The sequence below is a fragment of the Echiichthys vipera genome (assembly GCF_963691815.1).
Source record: "Echiichthys vipera genome assembly, chromosome: 12".
In the NCBI taxonomy this organism is placed as follows: Eukaryota; Metazoa; Chordata; class Actinopteri; order Perciformes; family Trachinidae; genus Echiichthys; species Echiichthys vipera.
In genome coordinates, this window is record NC_139837.1 from 31717085 (window position 1) to 31734161 (window position 17077).

Here is a 17077-nt window from a genome sequence, read left to right on the forward strand (position 1 = left end):
ATCAAACTGTGCATTGTGTCTTTAAAGAGTGTGATTTCTACACAAATGTGTATGGAACCTTTGCATCACATAGATCCAGAAAACACACTATACATTCTTCAAGGGATTTTCGGCCACAAGTTCTACATAAGTATGTAGGTCAGACAAATATCACAGATATTGCTGAAGCACATTGTTCTGATGCATACGAGCATTCAGAAACAAACGACTGTATAGGAGAGTATGAAACAGAAGAATTGAAAGGGGAAGAAATTGAACTGAATTTAGGTCACCTTTTATTAAAATTGGAGAGCATTTACAATGTGCCAAGCAAGTGCATCTCTGAAGTAGTGGCAGAGCGGCAGCATCGGAAGATGCCTGTTCCACAGCATCCACCATAGTTCTGTCTTCTCCAGAGAGTACCTCCTCCCTTCGTTCTGAGTCCTGGCCAGCTCAGTTTGAGATACCTACCTTCTTCTTTGACACTGAACTCATTTTGCAAGCTGCAAATGAAGCTTACAGAAAGGATGGAACCTTACTCAACAATCCTGCAGTAAAATCCAACATTCTGGACAAACTAGCAGAGAGCATCTTTGTCTACACTGCATATCCTTCACAAGCACAAAGGGAGCAAGTTGCTGAGGCCCTGGTTGCGAAGCATCCATCTTTGAGGGACCCAGTGTCCTTCAATGGTTTATATAGTTGGCATAACAGCTTGAAGTATAAGCTTGGCAATTACAGAGCAAAGGTGAGACACCTTGGTCTACCAGAACTAAATGTTAACTCCCGGAAAAAAAAATGGCTGCAGACTCCAGCACTCCAGGCAGAAAGTTGAAAAAGGCAAAGAAATCTGAGGTAAACTACCTCCCACCTCACCCTCAAGGTGATACCGATGCAACACTTGAGAAGGAGCGAGTGGAGCTTCTCTATGAGTACAAGAAGAGAGACAATAACAAACTCATAAATGAAAAGATGGCAAAAACCTTCTCACTGCGTCGAAATGATGTAATCCTCAACAAACCACCCGTGATTGACTTCAAAGCTCGATGGCCTGCCTTGTTTGAGTTTTCCCAGGTATATTTAACATTTTAATCACGGCTTCTCCAATACAGGGTGTTGGGTGAAGTTTCAAAGTGAATGTCACTAATGTGAATTAATATTTATTTCCTAATTTGACAGTATCCCTGCCATTATCCTGTAACCTATGTGACACTTTCTGAAGTGAAAGTCACACATCTTACTGTTTTTTAAGATTCAAAAGTGTTTTGAGCGTGCTTTTAATTCCTAAGTGCATAGCTGTAGGCAGCTGCTTAGTTTTAGCATATAGCTGGCTGAGCAGTGAGGGGTTCCTTCTGTGTCAGAGGGAGCAATCGCATGCCAAAATTAAGCTGTAAAGAAAAACTTTACCTACTACTAATCATCTGTGAACACAAATGAGCACAATGCTTAGCTCATGAAGCTTTGAGAATAAAAGCTAAACTTATTTGATTAACTTAGACTTAGACTTCACTTTATTGATCCCTGTGGGAGTCATCCCTAAGTCTAGAATGAAAGCTATTCTTGCCTGATTACCTGTGGAAAAAGCATTATCACTTAAATGTCCATTTCAGCATAGTCTTTGGATACATTTTTCTGTGTCACATTCTGTTTCTCTTGCCAGTGTACCTTTCTCTCTGTATCTCATTATGTTTCTACATCTCCATGTTTCTCTCTTGGTCTTTCTAAGATTGAGGAGGAATTCCACAGAATTACACTAAAGCCACTGCAGTCCACATTCCTGGGCAAGTTGGACGAATACACACCCAAGCTGTTGAGCCTGTACAGGAGGAAGGATGGAGCCGTTGGGAAGAAACTTGATAAAACCCTTGACATCTTAAATTAGGCATGTATTTACAACAATGTAGTAGTAGTTAGTTTTATGTATTTGTATTCTGAAGTTTGTAATCTCATATTTTTCATATTAATGAGTAATCTAATTTCATATTTTTGTAGGACAGCAACATTGACTCCCGTAGAGAAGTTGCAATCAGAGGCCTCACACTCTACCTTGGGGAAAACACTGGAGAGTTGATCAAGGACTTCCAGGTACAGAAAATCTAACTCTGTTTCGAAACCCTTCAATATGAGAGAAGTTTGTGCAAAAATAGCTGTTTGCTGATGACTTTTGAAATTTTTTTAATAGATTTTTAATAATGATGATTGATTTGATTTATTTAATTAATTGTACATTTGAGAATAAAAAACACAGATATCTAAAGACTACTTGTACACTGTACAAGAATATGCTGGGGTTTGCTGATAACTGCTGCTAACAATTGGATTTGGTTATTTTATGGAATTTCGAAGAATTTGATATTTTAAATTATTATTTAAAATGCTGTAGTGAAAGAACAAAAAGTAATGCCCAACGTAGAACTATTTATAGAATTCTAGCTAATAGAACCAAATATATGACACTTTTTATATAAAGCTGCATTTCTTTATTGAATGAGTAAAAGATGATTTGTCCAACAAAAGGTCTTACATGGACTAAAAATGGCCTTAAATGGCATTTAATAGAACCCTGTGATACCTGTAGACACCCTTGCTAAGGTACAATACTACTCAAAACTACTAGAACAATCTGATCCTCTGTTTGGAGAGGTAACAAAGAGTTATGCATCCTTTACATAACTATACAATAAATAAGTTTTATTCTCTTTCTGGTGTATTTCACAGGTGTTCGATGACGATGATGCTGCAGCTGTCCAAGATGCCATTACAGCCTTTGTCCTTGGCATCTTTGTTACCGGCAAACCCAGGGATGGTCTCCCCAAGCAAGCTGGAATAGCAATTGAGGGAGCTGAAGTACTCTTTGGTATTCCAGATGTGGCACATGCCTGCACTTATTTGATGGGCCTTATTTATGCCATGGAACTAAGGTACCCCAACAAACTCAAATACACGTTTGAGGTCTTTCAAAAGATCTTTCTCGAGCTGGAGGATGCAAACAAAAAAATGTCCTCCAAAGTCCACGATCTTAAGGTCTGTTTGCACACTTAAAAGCCATACAGATGGCATTGAAGGTATTGCCACAAGAGGCAGAGAAACCATGCAGAATTTTCTTTACTACATTTTTTAATTTTTAGAGCTGCTGGATTTTGGTTGTTTTTTTTTGCCTTATCAGTGAACCAGAATGTAGCTGTGAATGTGACTGTATTTGTTTTGACAGCCACAATTTTGATTTTATTAAGGTGACAGTGGGGTTCTGATAGGTGATGGCAATTTTTTCTACAGTGTTCATGACTCTTTGATTGTAAAATAAATTTGTTTATTTGAGCTAAACGAAAACGACTTCCAAGTCTCATTTCGGGTTATGCTGCATAACTATACCTGATATTGTTTGACTCATATGGGTCGTGTTCACAGTATACAGTGTGACAAATTGATAGATCGATTGTATCGATTGTACATTGGTTCATACAATGTAAGAAAATTACAAAAAATCAATCACTGTCTCCTAAAGCCCAAGACGCAACATAATATATCTTGTTTTGTCCAGATCAACAGTTGACAATTTAACATATTAATGTCAGAGAATGTGGGGTTTTTCTTCTTCAAAAATGACTCAAAGAAAACTATCAATAATGTTGAGGATTAATTTAGTTGTTAGCAACTAATTGATTAATCAACTAATCGTTGCAGCTCGTGGCTATTTATCAGTATGGTCAACACTTGGCGCATATCTTGCCATGTGGTAAGAAGATTGTCATTTCCAACAGTTAAATGACACATACATGTACCTAACTTTAACTTTAAATAGACCAAGCATGATACAAAATATTGTGCCTGATCTACTTAAAAAAGGTAAGGCAACTTTTTGCATCAGATGATCATGTATATAATGCAAGGCTAGTCTTTGTATAGGCTACTTAATTTTTTGAATGTAAGAAATTAGTTTTGGAAGTAAAGTCTATTTCATTTAGTAAGTAAAGTCTACTTAATGTTGCAAATAAATTCAATTTTAATTTTGCAAGTAAAGTCAACTTAGCTTAATTAAATAGAAATACTTATAAAATTTAGTTCACTCATTAGCAAAGCTAAGTTGACTTTACTTGATAAATGAATGTTGACTTTAATTGATAAATGAATGTTGACTTTACTTGATAAATGAATGTTGACTTTACTTGCAAAACTCATTTCTTACACATAAGAAATTAAGTAGCCTATACAAAGACTAGCCTTGCTTTATCTACGTACTAATCTGATGCAAAAAGTTGCCTTACCTTTTTTAAGTAGATCAAGGTCAATATTTTTATCAGTGTAGTTTGTTTAACCATGACCATGTTTACAAGGCATATGTTGAACCTACAAATTCTATCTTTGTGTATGTTTTCTAAAGTTTGTTACTGTAGATGAGGAAAATCCACTAATAAAAATAGAAAAATGTCTTCAACTTTAACTGCAGTTTAATAAGGGACAGCAAAGTCTGAGGGTCAAGCAAGTCACATAGCAGTCTAATGTTTTGGGCAGTGTATTGTGTATTGGACTTAAAATAAATTCACAGTATATAACATAATCAAGAAACCCCCTGTGCAATATCACTATAATGTGAAATGATTCATAATTGTATCACTTTATAAAAGTGAACGCCACAATTTTCTCAGTTTTGGCCTGGTGTCTAATGCAATCTAAGAAAAAAAACATTCCTCATAAAACGGCACAAAACTGCAAGATTTAACTTGCCCAAAAACATGAAGAAAAAAAGATTCATACTGGCAATACATTCTTTGGTCAAATGAAACCTAAATTTTTTTCTCTGTCTCTGTGACTACCTTGAATGCCAGCTCAGAGGTGTAACAGTTCTTTCCCCCCCATTATTTCTCCATGCCTTTCACACAGATGTTAGGGAGTTTTGTTATACACTGTCTAAATAGGATATTGAAAAGCTCATTTTCAAAAAAGAATGCATGCATACCTGTATAGTCCATGTCTCATTGTAAAAAGTACAGTGTCAGCAATATTTATTCTTAAAATTATGAACAATTTGACAGTAATACTTCTTGCTGTGTTTCTGTCTTACAGTGGGGCAAAATGGAAAATACTCCTGGGAGCTGAAAGAAAATGTTTTGCAATCACATATATCAGTTACTGGCTGTGTTCGTTCATATACACTTGATTTCTATGATTGTTCAGTGTGGCGAGGTGGTAGCTAAGGGTGAGTGTTGCCGAACAACGCCACATGGGGAATTTCGCCACAGGAAGTAGTTACTGTTTTGCTAGGAGACTATAACAGGTTCGTGAATCACCACTGGGCAGGAGACAGTGTTCAAAATATAGAAATAATTGTATTGTACAATGGGTTCCTTAAGTTCAAGATTTACCAAGCCATCTCACAGTAATCACTGGGCCAATAAAAGGGGATGGACAGAGCTGGGCTTGCCACGGCGACCTGAAACCAAAAAGGAGGGCGAAACAAACCAAAAAAAATATCACCCGTGACACTGCACACCCACGCAACTGAGAAATGAAGAACCCGCCACCAGGGATTGGGTCGCCGCTCTGAGCTCCAGCACCTGTCCACAAGGGGAGAGGGAGAATTAAAATGGCCTCACAATCTGGCTGCACACGCACACATCCGTCCGTCCGTCCACTTTGGGGGCGGACATTTCAACACCCCCCCCCCTTAGAGGACACCACTTTCTGAATGGTTTAAAGAGATGCTGGTAAGTGGAATATATTACTGGGAGTTCCCAGATTATGAAAATCAGTTGGTATTTTAGTCTTAAACAACTTTTTGTCCATACAGAATTTTTACCTTTAGATTGGGGACGAATAATTTTAATGTCCTATTTGGGGTCTTCAGATTTACACAAATACACAGACTGATAAATGTCACCTTTGGGTGTCTCACTTTCCTTTGGGGACAAAACTCATTACATGTCATTATCTGCATGCATGTACAGCTATTTTCAGTTAGTCGAAGATTGAGGTTTGTTTTTCATTACAACATGCTCTCCTGAGTAACACTGGTCTCAAGTAGCTTTTAAAATATTTAAGGAAAGGCATTACAATCAATCAAAATAAACTCCAAATGACCTCATACTGAGGGAAGAAGCAGTAATTAAACCTATAATGCTGTTTTTTTTCTGGTTACTGGGATAAGGTGTGTAGGAATTTTACACACAATACTTTAGTCAAATCAGAAGGACCTCACAGAGTATATGTTGCGTAATTCAAATTCTACAGGAGGCTGGGACTGGTCCAACTAACTGGTGTGGAGATCAGTTAGTTGGACCAGTCCCAGCCTGGTCAGATGCGTACATGAACTGATGAAGCCTCTTGGATGAGAGGTGAAATGTCTTCCTAGACAAACAACCAGTCCAGTTGTCTTTGACTGAAATTGCTTTGAGGATAACGATGACCTGGACGAATGAGAACATTCACAGGCTTTCTGGAGTCAGCAGAGTCGTTGGTAGTTTAGTGCGCCAGCAGGCATTTATTAGCAGGAGGGACATCGGATGTAACAGACGTCTGGAGAAATGTTCTATTCTCTATCTAGAGTAACTGTGTGCAACACAGTACCCGTGATCAGAGGCAAGACGTTTCTGATCTCTATTCTATCTGCTCCAGCATATAAACTTGTTACAAAGGCGTGGTTATGTGTCCGCTTGTGCGTGCATATGTTTATTTCAGAAGCAGCCGCTGCTCCTCCTTCTTCAACCCCCGCCCTTCTGGGTTTCATCTGTTTGGCATAACTCGTCTTCTTTATCTGTGAAAAAGCACATATTATCATCCTCCCTACAGCCTACCTCCTTATATGGTTGTTCCTGTCTCCTTATATGGTATTGTTTTGGTATAATCTCAATTATTTGCCAGGTGCGTTTGTGCAAGCTGGCTAGTTCATTGTCTTTGTGACCTTGACTGACTGCCAAAAGTTTGTGGGCTTTTGGAGAAAGCAGAAAAGCTTGAGTCAAAAGTTTGTGTCCTTTGCTGGAAGCAGAAAAGTTTGAGCTTGGACTAATAATCACTATTACACTTTTAAATGATCATACCTAATAATCACACTTATCACATTCTTATTAATCATTACTAAAACACATGCTAACACATGATTATTAATTCTTCAATCATTGATTATCACACTCATTAATCATTACTAATACACACGCTAACACATGATTATTTATTCTTCAGGTGCCAATGGTTAAAGTTAGAGTTAAAGTCCTCCTTTTCTGAATGTGCTGGCTGCCTCAATCTAAAACAATAAATGGTAGAACAGGAAGGAAGGATTTCCCCACCAAAAAATTAAACAAGATGAAGAGCTTACCGACACACTGTTTGAATCATCAACCTATGGTATATCCCTACTATCAAAACGTCAGACCCAGAAGCACCAGTCAAATTTGCAGTTTCGGAGACTGCAACCCATGCTACGGACCTGGCTGACCCCTGACTTGACTCAAGCACAAAGTGACTGGAGGTATCGCACTTTCCTGGGTCTCAGTGGGGACTGACCCCAAAGACATCCCGACTGGTGCTCACCACATGTCTCTGCAAAGCAAAGGTGCTAGGCTGAAAGCCTCCACTTCTGGTCAGCTGTGGTCTGATGCCTGTCAGGTAAAAAATAAGCACAAAGGCAAATCCCAAGACACTCCCAAATGCTTAGTGCCCCAGATGTAATGACTGCTAATGGTAATGACAGCACTATCATGCAAGGGATGCAGTGTGTTAGTACTAGCTTCAGAGCTATTGCCAAAACCTGCATAATGTCCATTTTCCTGTCTAATACAACACCACTATTGATCTACCCTGCTGAGTGTACCTAAAGAATCTGAACCTCCAGAGCAGGTATATATTTGACCTGACAGACCGACAATTTTGTTTCGCTTACTGTGCTGCCGCCTATATTTCACCCTGTTGAGGCTCACTGAGCTCAACTCTCAACATATGTCAGGTCTCCAACTACCTGTAACTCATTGAGCCAAGACTACCTACAGACTCGCGGCCTCAGCATGCTTCATCTCCCTCTAAAATGCTACAGGTGACGGATGTTTTTATCCACTGGGCATCATTCATGCATCACACATAAATGTACTACATGGTACACAACATATTAAACACTTAATTACAGCTCCCTATAGCTGTACAGTGTATAGCCAATAACTAATTCCTTGTTCAATGTTAATATATGTCAGTTTTTCAGATAGTTATACTGTCACCCCTTATTGTCATTGTTGATGGTTCATGTCTCCCGTAATGAAACTCCTTCAATTGCACTGCATAAGATAATATATTGTTTTAATTATCAGTATTGTACTGGATGTTCAGATTATGATTTCTTCCTCTTGTCACGATTCATCATAATTCAACCATAGGTATACCTCTTGTATGTACTATATTCATTGATATTACCTTACTATCGATTGTGCTTTATTTTAGTAATGTGTAACTTTACATAAAGTGTTCATATTTGTGGTTCTAAATACTTGCAAAATTGAAATTAAGACAACTGTTATCTTGTGCCCTGTTATTAAATATACTGAGATAAGACATCATCAATAACAATCACACTACAGTATCAGTGCATCGCTGATCTGTTCAGGGAGTCAGCTGTAACCCTTGGGAGCCTCTGGTAAAGAGAAGGATGATGTCTTAACTACTGGCCAATCCTTCCCATACCTACATGTCTTATGTAGGTATGCCTACTCGGGTGTGCCCACCGACCACAGTTAGTTAAAATCCAGCATTTCCTGTAGAAATTTGTAGAAAACCAAGTGATAATCAGAGTAGTGTTGTTTGCACAGCAATCCCCTTCATATTAGATGTTTCACTTTGTGCCTTATAACCGTTTAATGCACACCTCCAAGTTGATCATCCTGCTTATACCATGGCCATTTGCCAACAATATAAAATAAAAGCATTTGGTTAAAGTTTTGCACTTAAAACCAAAAGGTTATAACAGTTGTCAGGACAAGAAGTAATTCTAGTCCCTTTTACAACCAAACAGTCATATATGCTTTTTTTTATCCACAAGTCAAGGTTCCAGTGGCTTTAAGCTGTAGCAAAAAAGAAGGAGCAGCCGGAAATGTGATTCCGCAAAGCATCTCTGTGACTTGTAGAAACATTTCTGGGGAAGGGCAGGCTTTGACAGGGCTCTTTAAGGTTGATATGGTTAAATGTTTGGTAGAAGAATTTATAATGTGATCAAACTTGAGCAGAACTACATGTGCATTAAATGGTGTTAACATAAACCTGTCGGCCAAGCAGAAAAGAGTACTCACCCAGGCCATGGAATAATGCAGATTAAGAGGTAGACTGAATATGTCATAGTAATACCACAATGAACATCTGCATGCAATAATAATTCACCAAACAGACTTGCTGTTAACTTGTGTTTTAGTAATATAATGTTTGGACACCATGTACAAGTGCCACACAGCTCAAATGGAATGTCCTTAATAACTACAGATCGCCACAAACCTGGTTAGCTTTAAATTAATGCATCTGGACATCAGTTAACAAGAGAATATTCAGAGAAACAACTTTTTGGACTCACTAGCAACATGATAATAGCAGATTGTGCTCCAAACTAAGACCAATAACTTTGGCTATATAAAAAGAAAGAAGGGCTTTTGGCACAAACAAATTTAGCATTATTCTTATAAGAAAACAGATATACTTCACACAGGTATACTTCAACGTATAACTATCGTGAGTCCTGAGAATAAGCCTTTCTCTTTAAGGCAGTGATCCGATTTCTGACATAATTTTTTACTCCAGTCCAGATTCGGTCTTTGAGCGCATAGGGTTCTGCATTGATGCACCGAAGGCAGTCGATCTTTTTAGGTACCTTGCATGTGTGGATGAACCGCATCATGTGTCATTCAATTGCATGTACCTCACTGTCTTCCCACTTACGTTTGGAGTTACCTCTGTTGTCTGCGAAGAAAAGATAGAGATGTTGTCAATATCTCATTACTTAAAGCATTTTTTGCAGTTTAGTACTACTGTTAAAAGTGCAAGGACAGCACCAAGGTAAACTGATCAATAATAGAAGACAATGAATGCTACATACATCTACAAATGTTTAAAATTACTTACATACAATCCCAAATAGGCATCACAATTAATTTTGAAATAAAAAGCTGGGTCCATGCTCCACCAACATTAGCTGAAGAAAGTACTGGCTTTTTGGGAGCAGAGCTAAGGTCCTGACGATGTCATATACTGTACAGACATGAAAAGAAAGAGAAATATTCACAATATTAATCAATAGCTCTTAGAGGGTTATGCCCTACAAGCACCGTTACAGTGTTACTACGTAATATTAAGATTCTTCTCCAAACTCACTTGTTAGCTGCATTTGTAAAAACTTTTTTAATCAGAGATTTTAGTATCAATCAACTTTTTAACAGAATTTAAAACTTTAGAATAGGGACAAATTATTTTCTGTGCCTACCACAAGGGGAAACGCTGTTACTGTGTGTTGAGTTAATAACGATGGACTATTTTAACGATAACAAGTGTTACCTTGAATCAATGAGGTCGAGACAGTCACATTTTTAGTTTGGCAAATCCCATCAGCATCGGAGCTGGGATGTTTCGGGAGGGACAGCTAGCAGTAACATTGGCTGAAGTCGAACACGCTGCACTGCTTCTGATTAAGCTTCTAATAAGTATGTTACTGGTGTTATATGTTTTAGACATTTTTTTTGTCCATGACATTAGGTGCCATTTTCTGACATCTGACCGGACCCAGGACCAGTCCCAGCCTGGTCAGATGCGTACATGAACTGATGACAAAACCTACACTCTCTGCGCTCCCTGTGGAGCATTTTCCAGCTCAGTATAGTATACAAACACTGTCTGCCCCACGATCATGTAAATTAATCAGATCAAAAATGAACAGAAGAGGAGCTATACAGAAAAACTTGATACAATTCAACGCAAAATCTGTGACTATGCAACAAAATCAGAAAATAAAATGTGGACATTTAAACATCAGATCTCTGTCATCTAAAGCTGTATTAGTAAACGATCTGATATCAGATAACCATATTGATTTACTCTGTCTGACTGAAACATGGCTGTGTCATGAAGAATAAGTTAGCCTAAATGAATCCACTCCTCCCAGTCATATTAATACTCATATTCCTCGAGGCAGTGGTCGAGGAGGAGGCGTTGCAGCTATTTGTGACTCAGGCCTATTAATAAACACTAAACCTAAATTAAATTATAATTCATTTGAAAGTCTTGTTCTTAGTCTTCCACATTCAACCTGGAAAACTGTGCAGCCAATTATACTTGTTATAGTGTACCGTGCTCCTGGTCCGTACTCTGAATTTCTATCTGAATTCTCAGAGTTTCTGTCAAATTTAGTCCTTAAATCTGACAAAGTAATCATTGTAGGAGATTTTAATATTCATGTGGACAGTGATAATAATAGTCTTAGTGAGTAGGTTTGTGTACACTCTGACTAAAACCAATCGAATCTAATAGAGAGATAAACGCAATACTGTTTTATTCACACCCTCGACCTTCTTTTGGCTTATGGTGTGGAAATTAATGACTTAATGGTCTGATAAAATAGGATTCTGTGGAAAGACTATTATTTAATAACTTTTGAATTCATATTACAGGACTACTCACCTCTGGGTAAAAGTGTCTACACTAGATGTTTATCTGATAGTGCTATAACTAAATTTAAGGAAGTGATTCCATCTGCATTTACTTTAATGCCTTATCCTAATATTCAAGATTCCTGCACTAACGTTTGTTGACAGTGTTGCAGGTTCACTACGAACAACACTCGACTCTGTTTTATTATCTTCTTTTTTAAAGGAGCAACAATGTGATCAATTTCAGAGAAACTGAGGAAGTTAGCTCCGTGGTATAACTCACAAACCCGTGAATTAAAGCAAATATTGTGAAAGTTGGAAAGTAAATGGCACTCCACTAAACTGGAGGAATCTCACTTAGTTTGGCAAGAAAGTCTTAAAACATATAGGAAGGCCCTCTGTAATGCCAGAGCAGCCTATTACTCATCTTTAATAGAGGAGAATAAGAACAATCATAGATTTCTTTTCAGCACTGTAGCCAGGCTGACAGAGAGCCACAGCTCTATTGAGCAATGTATTCCTGTAACCCTCAGTAGTAACGACTTCATGACCTTCTTTAATGACAAAATTATAACTATTAGAGACAAAATCAACTCGCTTGGCACAAATTTTTCATCAAACCCAGGAACCTTAGAAACTGTACGACCTGATATATTCTTGGACTGCTTTTCTACAGTCGACCTTAACAAATTAACCTCTACTATTTCAGCATCAAAACCTTCTACTTGTCTCCTAGACTCTATCCCAACTAGGTTACTTAAAGAGGTGTTACCTTTAGTTGGCACTCCTGTATTAGATATGATTAACATGTCTTTATCAGTAGGTTATGTACCACAGTCTTTTAAAGTAGCTGTAATTAAACCTTAAAAAGCCCAGTCTTGATCCTGAGGTACTAGCCAACTATAGACCTATATCTAACCTTCCTTTTCTCTCTAAGATCCTCGAGAAATTAGTTGCCAATCAGTTGTGTGACTTTTAACATATTAATGAGATATTTGAGGATTTCCAGTCAGTCATTTTCACCAGTGCTGTCTCAGTGCTATGATTCCCCCTTGAAATCCTAACGACCTTCTTATAGCTTCAGACAAAGGACTTGTCTCTGTACTTGTTTTACTAGATCTTAGTGCGGCCTTCGACACTATGACCATCACATCCTGCTACAGAGACTGGAGCATCTAATCTGCATTAAAGGAACCGCACTGAGATGGTTTAAGTCATATCTATCAGATAGATCTCAGTTTGTACATGTTAATGACAAATCCTCCATCCACATGAGTCCCACAGGGTTCTGTCCTTGGACCGATTCTATTGACCTTATATATGCATATTAAATTTTCACTCTCTGTGTGACACACACACATCTGTCGATCAAACCAGAAGAAACCGATCAGTTAGATAAACTTCAAATGTGCATTAAGGAAATAAAAAGCTGGATGACCTGCAATTTTCTGATGTTAACCTCAGATAAAACTGAAGTTATGGTACTTGGCCCCAAAGGCCTCCGAAACTCAATAGCTAAAGACATTGTTAGTCTGGATGATGTTGTGTTGTCCTCCAGCACCACAATAAGGAATCTGGGTGTTAATTTTGACAAGGATATGTCCTTCGATTCTCACATAAAACTAATGACAAGGACTGCATATTTTCACCTGCGTAATATTGCAAAAATTAGGAACATTGTGTCTCAGAAAGATGCAGAAAATCTAGTCCATGCATTTGTTACTTCTAGGCTGGACTATTGCAACTCCTTATTATCAGGCTGCTCCAATAAGTCTGTTAAGAGTCTCCAGTTGGTCCAAAATGCTGCAGCTCCTGTACTGACTAAAACAAATAGAAGAGAACGTATTTCTCCTGTATTAGCTTCTCTGCCCTGTAAAATCTAGAATAGAATTTAAAATCCTTCTCCTTACGTACAAAGCTCTTATTGGTCAGGCTCCGTCATATCTTAAAGAGCTCATAGTACCGTATCACCCGACTAGATCTCTGCGCTCTGATAATGCAGGGCTACTCGTCGTTCCTAGAGTCTCCAAAAGTCTGCCTCAGAGCCTTCAGCTACCAAGCTCCTCTCCTGTGGAACAAACTCCCAAATGTTATTCGGGAGGCAGACACTGTCCCCATATTTAAGAGTAAACTTAAAACGTTCCTTTTTGATAAAGCTTACAGCTAGGACTTAAAAGATTTTCTTCTGCTTAATTATGCTGCTATAGGCCGGTCTACCGGGGGATAATACTTTTCCTGATACTCTGAGCTTCTCTCCTCTCTGTCTGTACCATTCATGTCTCATCAATACATGTTACTAATTCCGCTTCTTCCCCGGAGTTGTTTGTGCTTTGTCGTCTCGCAGGTCTCTGCTGATCGTGGTGGTGCCTGCTGCTGTGGTCCTACATGACGCTTCCTGCTGCTATTATCACTGTTACTCATATATACTATCACTAGTTTAATAAACTATAAAATTTGTAGCCATAAAAACACCACCAGTGGTATGTCTCGCTGTATTGTATCTGCTATTGCCACTACTCATCATTAATCATGTTTGCCACCATAATTATTATCATTGTCATATTCTATCACCTTAGCTGTGCTTGTTTCTACTATTCTGTTGTATTAACTGTCTTAACATATACGTCATATTCACATTACTAAAGATATTATTATAGTTACTGTTAGACAGGCTTTGCTTGCTTGCATCTCTGGAAGTGTGTCTGTCTCTCTCTGTCCATCTGTGTGTCATTTCTCGCTTTCTCTCTCCTTTTCTTCTTCCCCAACCGGTCAAGACAGATGGCCGTCCTCCACAGAGCAGGGTCTGTCCGACGTTCCTGCCTGTTAAAGGGAAGGTTTTCGTTGCCACAGTACTCTACAGAGGAATTGTTGGGTCTATGTAAATCATAAATAAGTCATTGAGTGTGGTCTTTACCTACTCTGTAAAGTGTCCTGAGATAACTTTTGTTATGAGTCGACACTATAAATGAAATTGAATTAAATTGAATTGAATGAAGCCTCTTGGATGAGAGGTGAAACGCCTTCCTAGACAAATAGCCAGTCCAGTTGCTTTTGACTGAAATTGCTTTGAGGATAACGATGACCTGGACAAATGAGAACATTCACAGGCCTACTTTTGGGGTCGTTCTATACGCGCGCACACACACACACACACACACACACACACACACACACACACACACACACACTTGGCATCCCTAATTGGGGACATACATACTGATGTTTTGACATTATACGAAGATGAAAGTCTATCAGTACTTTTTGGGTCATTCTAAACTCACACACACACACACACGCAGAAGTCATACCTAATTGGGGACATCCGTATATGAAAAGTCTGTAAGTACTTTAGGAGATATTCCAAACACAGCTCATTGTCTTTACATTACATCACTACTTGGGTTGCCATTAGAAAAACACTGGACAAAAATACATGCTAAAATAAAATGATTCAGCAGTGGTCTAGGTGGCAGGCAGACACACTCAACACTAAGAAATAAGAAAATACAGGCAGCAGGCAGACTCTCTTTGGATACACACACTATAACACAAGAATTAACGTGTAGGAGCATTTTGGGAGAATTTTCAGCTTTTTTCAGTAAAGAAATTCTTGCTCAACAGGTCTTTACGTAGTATTTTATACACTGGCCCCTACCTCAGGTCTGTCACTTTCTTTGACACTCGGCCGGCTAACATCAGGTGCCAATTGCTGCTGGAATAGGAAAAAAATGTTATTCACTATTTTTATTACATTTGGGGGCATTCCAACACACACAAACACACGCAGTAGTCATACCTAATTGTTTGGAACATCTCCTAAAGTACTTACAGACTTTTCATATACAGATGTTCCCAGAGCTCATTGTCTTTACAGTACATCACTACTTGGGTTGCCATAAGAAAAACACTGGACAATTATACATGCTAAAATAAAATGATTCAGCAGTGGTCTAGGTGGCAGGCAGACACACTCAACACTGATAAATAAGAAAATACAGATAGCAGGCAGGCTCTCTGTGGACACACACACTATAACACAGAAATTAATGTGTAGGAGCATTTTTGAATTCTTTCTTGACAGGTAGGGCGAGTTTATAAAATACTACTCAAATACTACTTGCTCCTGACGTTTATTGCTTTCTTTGACACTTGGCTGGCTAACATCAGGTGCCAATTGCTGCTGGAAAAGGAACAAAAAATGTTATGTACTATTTTCATTACATTTGGGGCATTCCAAAACACACACACACGCTCATCATACCTAATTGGGGTACAGTCTATCAGTCTATAAGTAGTTTTGGGGTCATTCCAAACACACACACACACACACACGGTACTCATACCCAATTGGGGACATTAATCTAAGTATAATGTTTAGAAACCAGTATACACGTCTGTCATTACTTCAGGAGACATTTCAAACACACATCATTGTCCGATCAGTCCATTACTACTTGCACTGCTATAAGGTAAACACTGGATAATAATATATACTCTTAAACCAACTGAATACTACACTGAGAACAAATACCTTAAATCTCTAAGAGATTAAGTAGTATTTATAAACTGGCCCCTACCTGAGGTCTGTCCCTGAAAGCAGGTGTCAGCTGCTCGCTGACATCAGGTATCAGCTGACTGTTGACATGAAGTGCCATTTTCTGCTAGAAAAGGAAACCGGGAAAAAATGAAACCAATCATGATAAAGGTCAAATCACAAGACACAATGACATCAGATTCATACGAAAATGAAGAAAAAAAACCATTATCAACATTTAACAAATTGTACCTGTATGTGCCAGGGCCAGTCTGAATCCCCGTGATTGTAAGTTATTTCTTCACCTGGGGCGATGTCTCTTAGGGCAAACAGGCAAAGATGTGGCATCCCACCAACATCAATAGTTTTTATCTTGCAGTAAGGCTTGATGTGGTCATCATTTACAAGCCTTCCCAGTGACTTGTCTTCAACAGATGCATCAAGACTTAAGGACAATAATATTTATATTAAGGTTAGTTACCTACTTTGCTTGTATACAGTGTTAAGAAGGGCATGTTTTCTTTGAAAGCTGAGTAAGTAATTGAGGTAACTTGCAACAAAATACATTTACAGTATAACTGGGGTGGTGAGTCTCTTGCATGGTTTGTTAGTAATTGGGATATCTTAAGGTTAACAGGCCATTCAAAGCTCATCTCCTAAAACTATTGTTATTTATTATACCTGCCAACAAAAGCATATTTATTATAACTTACCACCAACATCCCCCTTTCCATTTGGAGTTAAACAGGAATACTGCTTCTTTGTCATTGTAGTTCTTCATATAAAGACCATCCTGATTCAAAAGTTTACCACGGTATTCAAGCACAAAATCTCCTTTGTTAAAAACCTCCAAAGCAAGCACACCTCGACCTTTAAAAAAAAACACATTTTTGTATCCACTGGCATAGTCTACCATCTACTATAATATTTTGTAAGCCAAGGCAAAGCTGTGCAACAGTAGTGT